Here is a 10133-nt window from a genome sequence, read left to right as displayed (position 1 = left end):
GCCCGCCGCGCTTTAACAACCGGCGCCGCCTCACGTGACTGAAACCCCGCCCCCCGCCTGACGCGCGGCACCGCCCGCCACAGCCATTGGCTCGCTCGCTGCCGAGAGCGGACGAGACCGCGCCGCCATTGGACGGCGCGCAGTGCAGAGCCCGCCCCCTGCCGGCGGCCGCCGCACGGGCAGCGCGCCCCGGCACCACGTGCTCAGCCCGGCCCGGGTCGGCTCCGCTCGGCTCCGCTCGGCCCATCCCGGCTCGGCTGGGATCGGCTCGGTTGGCCTGGGCTCTACCCAGCATTGTCCGTCTTGACCTGGCCCTGGCACGGCCCGGCTGTGGGCTGGCTCGGCCGGGCACGGTTTGACAGCGATGCAGCACAGCTGCAGCACGGCACGGCACGGCTGTGGGCTTGGCTCCAGCTTTGGAACCAGCGCGTCTGGCCCACGCCGGCTTGGCATGTCCCGGCTCTGAGCTCAGCCCAGCGCCAGGGGGCACTAGGCACTAGAGTCTGACAACCCCGGGCACAGCGCTGGGCTGGGGGCACCGGGCTGTGACCTGGCATCACCCCCCATGTACTGGCTCCAGGGGGGCCCCACGCCCAGTTCCAGCACTGACCCCAGGGCACCAGCCTGGGGGCCGCTGCCTCAGCTAAGCCCTGTGGCACCCAGGCCCCACACGGGGACCCAGCCCGGTGTCCATGGGGACTGGCCACAGCTCTGGCTCACGCTGGGTGTGCACGTGTGTCCCCAGGGCACTCTCAGAGTGACCGTTGCCCGGCCGGATCCACGGCTCACCGGCTCCCTGGTGCTGTGTCTGGTGCTGAGCCCAGCTGGGGGCTGTGCCAGGCACTGGTCAGCACCACGGTGCCATCCGGGGCTGGGCCATTGGGGTCATCGTGTCATGGGCCACTGATGACATGGGACTGTGGATGGCACCAGCCGGGGGGAGGGGACAGGGTGACCCGCTGCCCCCGCATCGCTGGGACAGAGTCCGTCCCGTGTCCCTGCAGGCCCTGTGGCCGCGGCCATGTGTTGGTGCTGGGCAGAGGGAGCACAGCATGGCCCCAGGGGGTGGGGGCGGGGGGGCATCCCCTTGCCCCTTTCAGCCTCTCAGGCTGTAGCAGAGATGACCCTGTGGCCTCCCCATCCCACATCCTGTCACACCTGGGAGCCCCACTGGCCCCCAGTGGATGAGTCAGGGGGAAAACTGAGGCAGGAGCCCCTAGATGGTGCTGGGAGGAGCCATGGCCAAGGCCCCAGGGGCCATATCCCTGCACCCCAAAAGCTGGAAAGGGACCCAAGGGCACCTGAAGCTTGGCAGGTGCAGAGGTGGCTGTGGGAGGCACTGGGCATGTGGGGGGCAGCACCGGGAATGTGGCGGGCTGCTCTGAGCTCAGGGAGTGCTTCCCCCTCACTCCTCTCCTCACACCCCTCCAGTGATCCCCCTTTTTTGCATCTCCTGTCCTCCCACGGTCTCCATCAGAGGTGTCATGTCCTCTCGTGACTATCCTACAGTTGGACTATCCTACAGATGGAGCCCATCTTACAGTTGCAGCTTCCAGCTTGGCCCATGGTTGTCCTCAAATAAGAAGCCCATTCTTGGCATTGAGGTCATCACTAGCTCCACAGAGGGGCCTCACCTCACCAGCCTTCCACCAGACCGGGCTGGTGGCTTATTGGGAAAAGAGGAGGCGTGGTGGCTTGGTAGAAGACCTGCCTGGACATCAGGAGGTGCAGGGTCTGGAAGCTGGGAAGGGACATCCCCAGCTCCCAAGGCAGCTTCTTCCCCAGGCACTTTCCATCTGCTCTTCCCCAAGCCTGGAGTGTTGCCTGGAGTTGGTGTGACCCAAGTGCAGGACCTGGCACTGAGACCTCATGCAGTTGGCCTGAACCCATGTATACAGCCTGTCCAGGTCCCTCTTCAGAGCTTTCCACTGACTGGTGTCCCCTGTGGTGATGCTGCTGTTCCTGGGGAAACAAGAAAACTCATTTATCTACCAACATCCCTGTTGGCAGCTGGATGTACCACTGGATCTCAGGGTATGGCCACGGGCTGTCAAACTGTGACAACTGCAGTGTCCTGGGCCTGGGTACTGTGGCAGAAACTCTGGGGTTCTCATCTGAAGGGCAGGAGCTCTTTGCAACCTGGGCTGGGTGACAGCCTGGCAGCCATGAGTTTGTTCTGTAGAGCAGCTTGCAGGAGACATGGGCTTGCTGGGGTGGAGATGGGAACAATGCCATGGCAGGGCAACCATGCAAGAGCCAAACCACAGCTCAGCAGCACCACCACCTTCTCAGCACAAGCCTGAGAAGGGCTCAGATGGCTGAAGCAGCTCTGCTCTGGAGACAGGCGGGGAGAGTTGGGGTGTTCAGCCTGGAGAAGAGAAGGCTCCAGGGAGACCTTAGAGCACCTTCCAGTGCCTGAAGGGGCTCCAGGAAAGCTGGGGAGGGACTTGGGCCAAGGGCAGGGAGGGATGGGTGAAGGGTTTCAGGCTGACAGAGGGGAGATGGAGATGAGATGCTGTGAGTTCCTTCCTTCCCTCCATGTGTGCTGACATCTGTCTCCTCCACTGACCCCACCCGAGCCCAGATGTTCTCCATCTGCCCCCAGGCCAGCTCCCCAGGATGATGGCTCAGGTCTACCATTCCCCTCCTGTAGGCTCACACCTCCTCCATGTCTGCCACCCAACACTCACCTCTTCTCACTGCCTCACCTGTGCCCTTGAGGTTTCCCACATGCTGACCTTCAGGAAGCCCCCATGTCCCTTGCTGGGTGCTCTCTTCCCCTCCCAGTGCTGGCTTAAGTCCCCCTGTGGGTTGGAAACAAGATAAGCTGCCTCTGCTTGGCTGCCCTGAGGGGTCTGCCACCACGTACCACCCCTGGACATGCAGCTCCTGCCCCAATCCCTGCAGATCCACCAGTGACTCTAGCTGGGACCTGGCCCCAAGAGCTTTGTTTGGCATCTCCAAGGTGGCTGAGGGCACCAAGAGCAGGAGCTCCTGCAACAGGCTGCTTCTGCCTAGCCCTGGAACTCCTTAGGATTTCCCCACCTTGGGCTGTCCCCAGGTCCTCTCAAGTGTCACTTGGCCACAGTTGTGCAGCTCCATGCTGTTCAGCTGCCCACTCCTTTGCCACCCTGCCAGGAAGGTGTCTTACATTCCCTGGTGCTCTCAGAGTGCAATATTCCCCACCAGTTGGGTGGGCAGCCCAAAAGGTGTCCGTGTATATGTGCAGAGGAGGGCAAGAGGTCCTGCCCTCCTCCTGCAGGGTCTGATTCCTGGAGGAGGTGGCTGCTCTGCTAGAGGACGGACAGGATCTACGTTCCTCCTCCACCTTTCTTCGTGGTGTCTCCAGCTTTGCCACAACCTGTCTTGCTTGTCATAGAATCATTAAATTATTTTGGTTGGAAAAGACCTTTAAGATCATCAAGTCCAACCATTCACTCTATGAGTCTGGTGTTAAACCATGTCCCTCAGCTCCACATCTGCCGAACTTTTGAACACCTTCAGGAATGGTGATTCAACCACCACCCTGGGCAACCTGTTCCAGGGCCTGACAACCCTGAAGAAGTGAAGAAGTTTCAAGATACTTTCAGGAAGTTTCAAGAGCAGGGCAAATGTCCCTCTTGTCCCAGGCTGAGATGCAGGGACCAGGAGTGTCACCCCAACTGCCCTATGAGGCACTGGTGGTTCCCACAGCCCTGGGCACAGAAGGGCCATTTGCAGAGCAGGAACAAGGTCAGCAAAGCCAAGCTGTCCACCCAAGCCATGCCACTGCAGAGCCCAGGAGCCCTCTAGTGATGCCACAACCATCTTCTCAATGCTTAACCCTGAGGCCTTTTTCCCACTCCACTCAAAACTGGAGGCTCCATCCCTTCCCTGCTGATGCTGGTGGACATTTTCATTTACGCTTTTGATGTTTAGGAGACAATCCTAATGGTTCAGATTTAAAAGAAAACAAACCCATAACTCCCCATTCCCCTTCCAAATCCATTCTACTCATAATCACTGATGTCTGGAGAATAAGAAGACCTCTTGGAGCTCACTGCTGTGATGTGGCTGAAACAAGCCCCAGCCACTGGATTTGAGGGGCCTAAGTCAAGCTGGAGGCAACAACTTGAGCTGCAGGGGGTCATCGGTCTCTGCCCTCCCCATGGGCCTTCATTTCTGTCCTTTGGGTTTTGGTGTCAACTCCTTCCCGGTCCCACAGGCGGGACAGACCAGGAGCCCAGCGCGGCCCGGGGCGCCGCGCCGGCCCGGCCGGCAGGGGGCGCTGCGGGGCCGCAGGTGGCTCCGGGCGGGCAGAGCGCATGCGTGTAGCCCGGGGCATGCCGGGAGTTGTAGTCCGCGTGCTGCGGCGGGGGGGGCGGGGACAGGAACCCGCATTGATGAGCAGGTTATAGATTGATCAAAGGGCTGTTGGAATTCTTTGCGTTAATGTTGAAGATTTGGGCGAACTAGAAACTGCTTGAGATAAGTGACTTAGCACGAGAAGCTGGAGCAAGGAGGCCTTAGGCCTCAAACCGGAACTTGAGCTGTAGTCTTGTGATGAAACCTCAGTGGAAACTGTTCCTCTGCCACCTGGACTAATACACCTCAACATGAGGAGAAACTTCTGTCCTGTGAGGGTGACAGAGCCCTGGGACAGGCTGCCCAGAGAGGCTGTGGAGCTTCCTTCTCTGGAGACTTCCAAGACCCATCTGGACACGTTCCTGTGTGACCTGCCCTGGGTGTTCCTGCCGCAGCAGGGGGGGTTGGACTGGATGATCTCCAGGGGCCCCTTCCAACCCCTATGACTCTATGATTGAAGCAAAATGTAAACAATGAGATAGATATTTGAAATTATTTTATCCAGAGCACAAGTCTTCCCAGAAGAGGCTGAGGGAACCACAGGTTCCATTATCACTGTGGCCAAGACCATCCAGTCTCCCACCAGTCCTTCTCCATTCCCAGCTGGCAAGTTCCTGCTTGGCTTCTGAGTACTTGGAACAAGAACACCTCCCCTCCAGGAATTTCCCAGACCTGCTGGTCCCAGCAATGTGGTGTTCCCAGCTGATGGTGGGGAACCGGAATTCCCCCTGAAGGACAAGGGCTCCCGACCCAGAGATCTCTCCCTGTGGCCTGCAGATGAACTCCTGGGGATCACCATCCTGGCGGGGTGGTCAGGAGCAGACCCTGCTCCAACTTCTGCTTTGATTCCATCCTCTCATCCTCCCCGAGAGGCTCAACCACCCTATGGTGACTGTCAGGGCTCCCCATGCCACCCTCTCCCTTCCCCACAGGGCAGCCCCCACCCCCTGTCCAGCCTAGGCCCTCCAAGACCCCAACCCCAGGGATGTTTCAGCTCTGGGACGGGACCAAAGGCCTCCAGCCAAAGGCACCTGCACCAACAGTCTCTGAGAGCCCCAGCCACCCCCATCACCCTTTCCATCCTGGTGGGGCTGTTGGGGGCGGACAGAATTCTGGGAGCCCCCACATTCTATGCTGGGAGACATCAGAGAGTCCTTAGCAACCGACAGACAGAGCCATGGTGCAGCCACAGCAGTGGACCCCCCAGCACAGCCCCCAAGTCCCCCTGGTCCCCCGGCCCCTCATGCTCCCTGAAACGTGCAACCCCCAAGGTAGGGACCAACCCCTGCAGCCTGGGAACCAGATTTGGGGACACAACTGGAGGTGACCTCTGGCTCCTGTCCCTCCTCCAGGCTCAGCCAACATGTACCCAGTGCCAGGGCAGGCACAGCCCCTCTCTGCAGCCGGAGCATCTCGGGTGTGGGGGGCACCCTGGGCACCCCCAGCAGGTATGGCACCTCATCTGCTCGGGCACCCCAGCACCTTCAGCATCCCCCACTCCTAGCACTCCCACATCACCAGCCCAGCACCCCCCTATCCCCTTGCAGTGATGGCTCGGGGGTCCCTGCCCTCTCCTGGAGTGTGTGTGCCTAGTCAATCCCATTTCCAGGGAATATCCCAAATCCTTGAGGCCATCTCTCCCGTTTCACCATCCCTCGGGCACAGCAGCTCACCCTTAGGAGTGCCCAAGCCACTAGCTCCTGACCTGCAGCTTGGTGGGTGCCCCTGGATGGTCCCCCCAGCCCAGCACGGCTCCCCCCACCCACCCAGGGCTGCAGAGGGCTCCGTGTGGCTGCTTCTTCGACCCCCGGCTCTTCCACATCCAATGGACTGCCACCAACCTGCCACCACCGGCCACCTCCACTCCAGGCCATTGCACTGCTGCTCTGCCAGGGGCTGTCCTGGGGGGCTTCAGGGGCTGGGGGACCCCCCCAGCCTGGGCAGCCCCTAGGACCAGCCAACAGGACATCCAGGGACAGGCTGTGCAGCTCAGCATCTCTGACATGGCCACCCCCACGGGGCCACCCCAGGGCTGGGACGTCTCCCAGGGCAACAATGTCCCCCCGGGTGGGGATGTCCCCCACAGCTCCTGTGCTGGCCCCCACATCCAAGCCCTTGGGGACCCAGCAGGTGACACTGCGCTGGTGGAGGAGATGCTGCTGGGCTGCTCCCTGGTCAGCCAGGACCGTCCCAGCAGTGTCCCCGTGCCTGGGGACTCTAGTGGCACCAGCAGAGCTGCCCCTCCCTGTGACTTTGCCTCCCTCTCACTGCCCGATGAGCTGCTGTCCCCTGACTACAGTGTCCCCGAGATTGCTGACGCCATCCTCAGCCTTGCGGAATTTGTCATGGAGCTGGAGCCCCAGGAGCCATGGGGGGACCTATCACCACCCCAGCCTGGCAGGAGCGACATAGGAAGCATGGGAGCCTAGAAAAGGAGGGGGAAGAAACAGAAAAGCATCTGGCTGTGGTGGGAGGGGATGAGAACCACAGGGATGGGATGGGGGGGGAGTGCCTTTGGGGTGGAGGGGTACAGTGCTGATATATTATAATACATTCATTACATATTTACTCTTTTTTTTTTTTCCCCTTGAAAAGCTGTTTCTCCTTGGGATGGGAAATCATCATGAGGATGGGGATTAATTGCAACGGGAGGTCATAATGGGAACGGGAGATTGTTGGGATGAGAAAACCATTATGGGGCTTAGATACTGTCATCAGGGTGGTAAAACCATCAAGGGGATGTTAAACAATTGGGATGGGAAACCATTGGATTTGGAAACCATCACCGGGATGGGAGATGATTGGGATGAGGAAACCCTTAGGCTGGGAAACATCGATGGGAAACATCGTGGAGATGGGAGATTGTTGGGACAGGAAACCAACACAGACCTGAGAAATCATTGTTGGGATGAGAAACCATGGAGGGGATTGGAAAGCACCACTGGGATGGGAAGCCACCACGGGGTTGGGAAATCATGGCAGAGGATGGGAAGTCATAGAATCATAGAATCCTAGGGGTTGGAAGGGACCTCGAAAGATCATCTAGTCCAACCCCCCTGCCAGAGCAGGGTCACCTAGAGCACATCACACAGGAACGTGTCCAGGTCGGTTTTGAATGTCCCCAGTGAAGGAGACTCCACAGCCTCTCTGGGCAGCCTATCCCAGGGCTCTGTCACTCTCACAGTAAAAAAATTTTTTCTGATATTCACCTTAAACCTCCTGTGCTCCAATTTGTATCTATTACTCCTGGTCCTATCACTGGTCATCCCTGAAAAAAGCTTAACTCCACCTTCTTGACACTCACCCTTTACATATTTGTAAACATTGATGAGGTCACCCCTCAGTCTCCTCTTCTCCAAGCTAAAGAGACCCAGCTCCCTCAGCCTTTCCTCATAAGGGAGATGTTCCACTCCCTTCATCATCTTTGTGGCTCTGAGCTGGACTCTTTCCAGCAGTTCCCTGTCCTTCCTGAACTGAGGGGCCCAGAACTGGACACAATACTCCAGATGCGGCCTCACCAATGCAGAATAGAGGGGGAGGAGAACCTCTCTTGACCTACTAACCACCCCCTTTCTAATGCACCCCAGGATGCCATTGGCCTTCTTAGCCACAAGGGCACACTGCTGGCTCATGGTCATCCTCCTGTCTACCAGGACCCCCAGATCCCTCTCACCTACACTGCTCTCCAGCAGGTCAGCCCCCAACCTGTACTGGTACATGACATTTTCTTCCCCAAATGCAAAACTCTACACTTGCCCTTGTTGAACTTCATCAGGTTTTTCCCTGCCCAAGTCTCCAGCCTGTCTAGGTCTCTCTGAATGGCAGCACAGCCTTCTGGTGTGTCAGCCACTCCTCCCAGCTTGGTGTCATCAGCAAACTTGCTGAGGGTACATTCTGTACCCTCATCCAGGTCGTTGATGAAGATGTTGAACAACACCGGTCCCAGTACCGACCCCTGAGGGACTCCACTAGTCACAGGCCTCCAACTGGATTCTGCCCCATTGACTACAACTCTCTGACTTCTTCCTTTCAACCAGTTCTTGATCCACCTCACTGCCTGATCATCAAACCCATACTTGATCAACTTATCTACAAGGATGCTGTGGGAGACGGTGTCAAATGCTTTACTGAAATCAAGATAGACCACATCTACCCCTCTACCATCATCTATCCACCTAGTAATTTCCTCATAGAAGGCTATAAGGTTAGTCAAACATGACTTACCCTTGGTAAAACCATGTTGACTGCTCTTGATGACCCCCATCTCCTTGATATGCCTAGAGATAGTGCCAAGGACAAGTTGTTCCATCACCTTTCCAGGGATGGAGGTGAGGCTGAGCGGTCTATAGTTACCCGGGTCCTCCTTCTTGCCCTTCTTGTAGACTGGAGTGACATTTGCTATCCTCCAGTCCTCAGGCACCTCTCCTGTTACCCATGACTTACCGAAGATGATGGAGAGTGGACTAGCAATGACCTCCGCCAGCTCCCTCAGCACCCTTGGATGCATTTCATCCAGACCCATCGATTTATGGATGTCCAGATTACTCAACTGATCCCTAACCCAATCCTCATCTACCTGGGCAAACTCTTCCTTTATCTTGACTTCTACTGGGGCTATATGAGACTGGGGCTCATGGGGGAAGCCTGCAGGAGTAAAGACAGAGGCAAAGAAGGCATTCAGCACCTCTGCCTTCTTTATATCCTCTGTCACCAGGGCACCCACCTCATTCAGCAGTGGGCCTATATTGCCTCTGGTGTTAGTTTTGTTGGCTATGTATTTGAAAAAGCCCTTTCTGTTGTCCTTAACCCGACTTGCAAGGTTAAGTTCCAAGGAGGCCTTAGCTTTCCTAGTTGCCTCCCTACATTCTCTGACAACAGTCCTATATTCCTCACAAGTGACCAGCCCCTCCTTCCATGATCTATAGATTTTCCTTTTCCACTTGAGTTTGTCCAGCAGCTCCTTTTTTAACCACGCTGGTCTCCTAGCTCCCTTACTAGATTTTCTACCCATTGGGACACACTGATCCTGTGCTTGCAAGAAGTGGTCCTTGAATGTTGACCAGCTATCTTGAGCCCCTTTACCTTCTAGCACTCTGTCCCATGGGACTTCCCTTAACAATTGATTGAGGAGGCTGAAGTTTGCTCTGTGGAAGTCCAGGGTTCTGGTCCTGCTGGGTATTCTGTTCCTCCCACACAGGATCCTGAACTCCACCATCTCGTGGTCACTGCAGCCAAGGCTGCCATTGACCACCACTGCTTCAACAAGGCCCTCCTTGTTGGTGAGCACAAGATCCAGCAGCTCCTCTTCTAGTCGGCTTGTCCACCATTTGCATTAAGAAGTTGTCATCAATGCACTGGAGGAACCTCCTAGACTGTGAAAGGCATCCCAAGGAGAGGAAATTGTTGGTGTGGGAAGTCACTGTGGGATGAAAAACCAAACCATCATGATGGCCGTGGGGATGGGTCTCCCGGGTTGGTGTGTGCCCCAACAAGCCCCACTCTGGCCAACTGCGATGGCAGGTACGGCAGAACGTCCTGCTCCTCCCAGGGAGCACCCTAGCCAGCTTTGCCCCCTAGGGTCTCATCCCATCACCCCTCCCCTCCTCACTCTCCCCCGGGCACTGCCCGCGGTGCTTGGCGGGAGCTTCATTCCTGGGTTTGTCTTCCTTGCTCATCAGGTTTAACTTACGGGAGTGTCATCTTTAAATTAGAGATCCAGTTTGAGGGGACATGAGGACATGGGGGAACGGGGAGGAGGTGGCTGAGGGCATGGGGGGACAGGGGAGGGG

Source organism: Apus apus, chromosome 26, assembly GCF_020740795.1.
Source record: "Apus apus isolate bApuApu2 chromosome 26, bApuApu2.pri.cur, whole genome shotgun sequence".
NCBI lineage: Eukaryota > Metazoa > Chordata > Aves > Apodiformes > Apodidae > Apus > Apus apus.
This window is presented reverse-complemented; position numbering follows the sequence as displayed.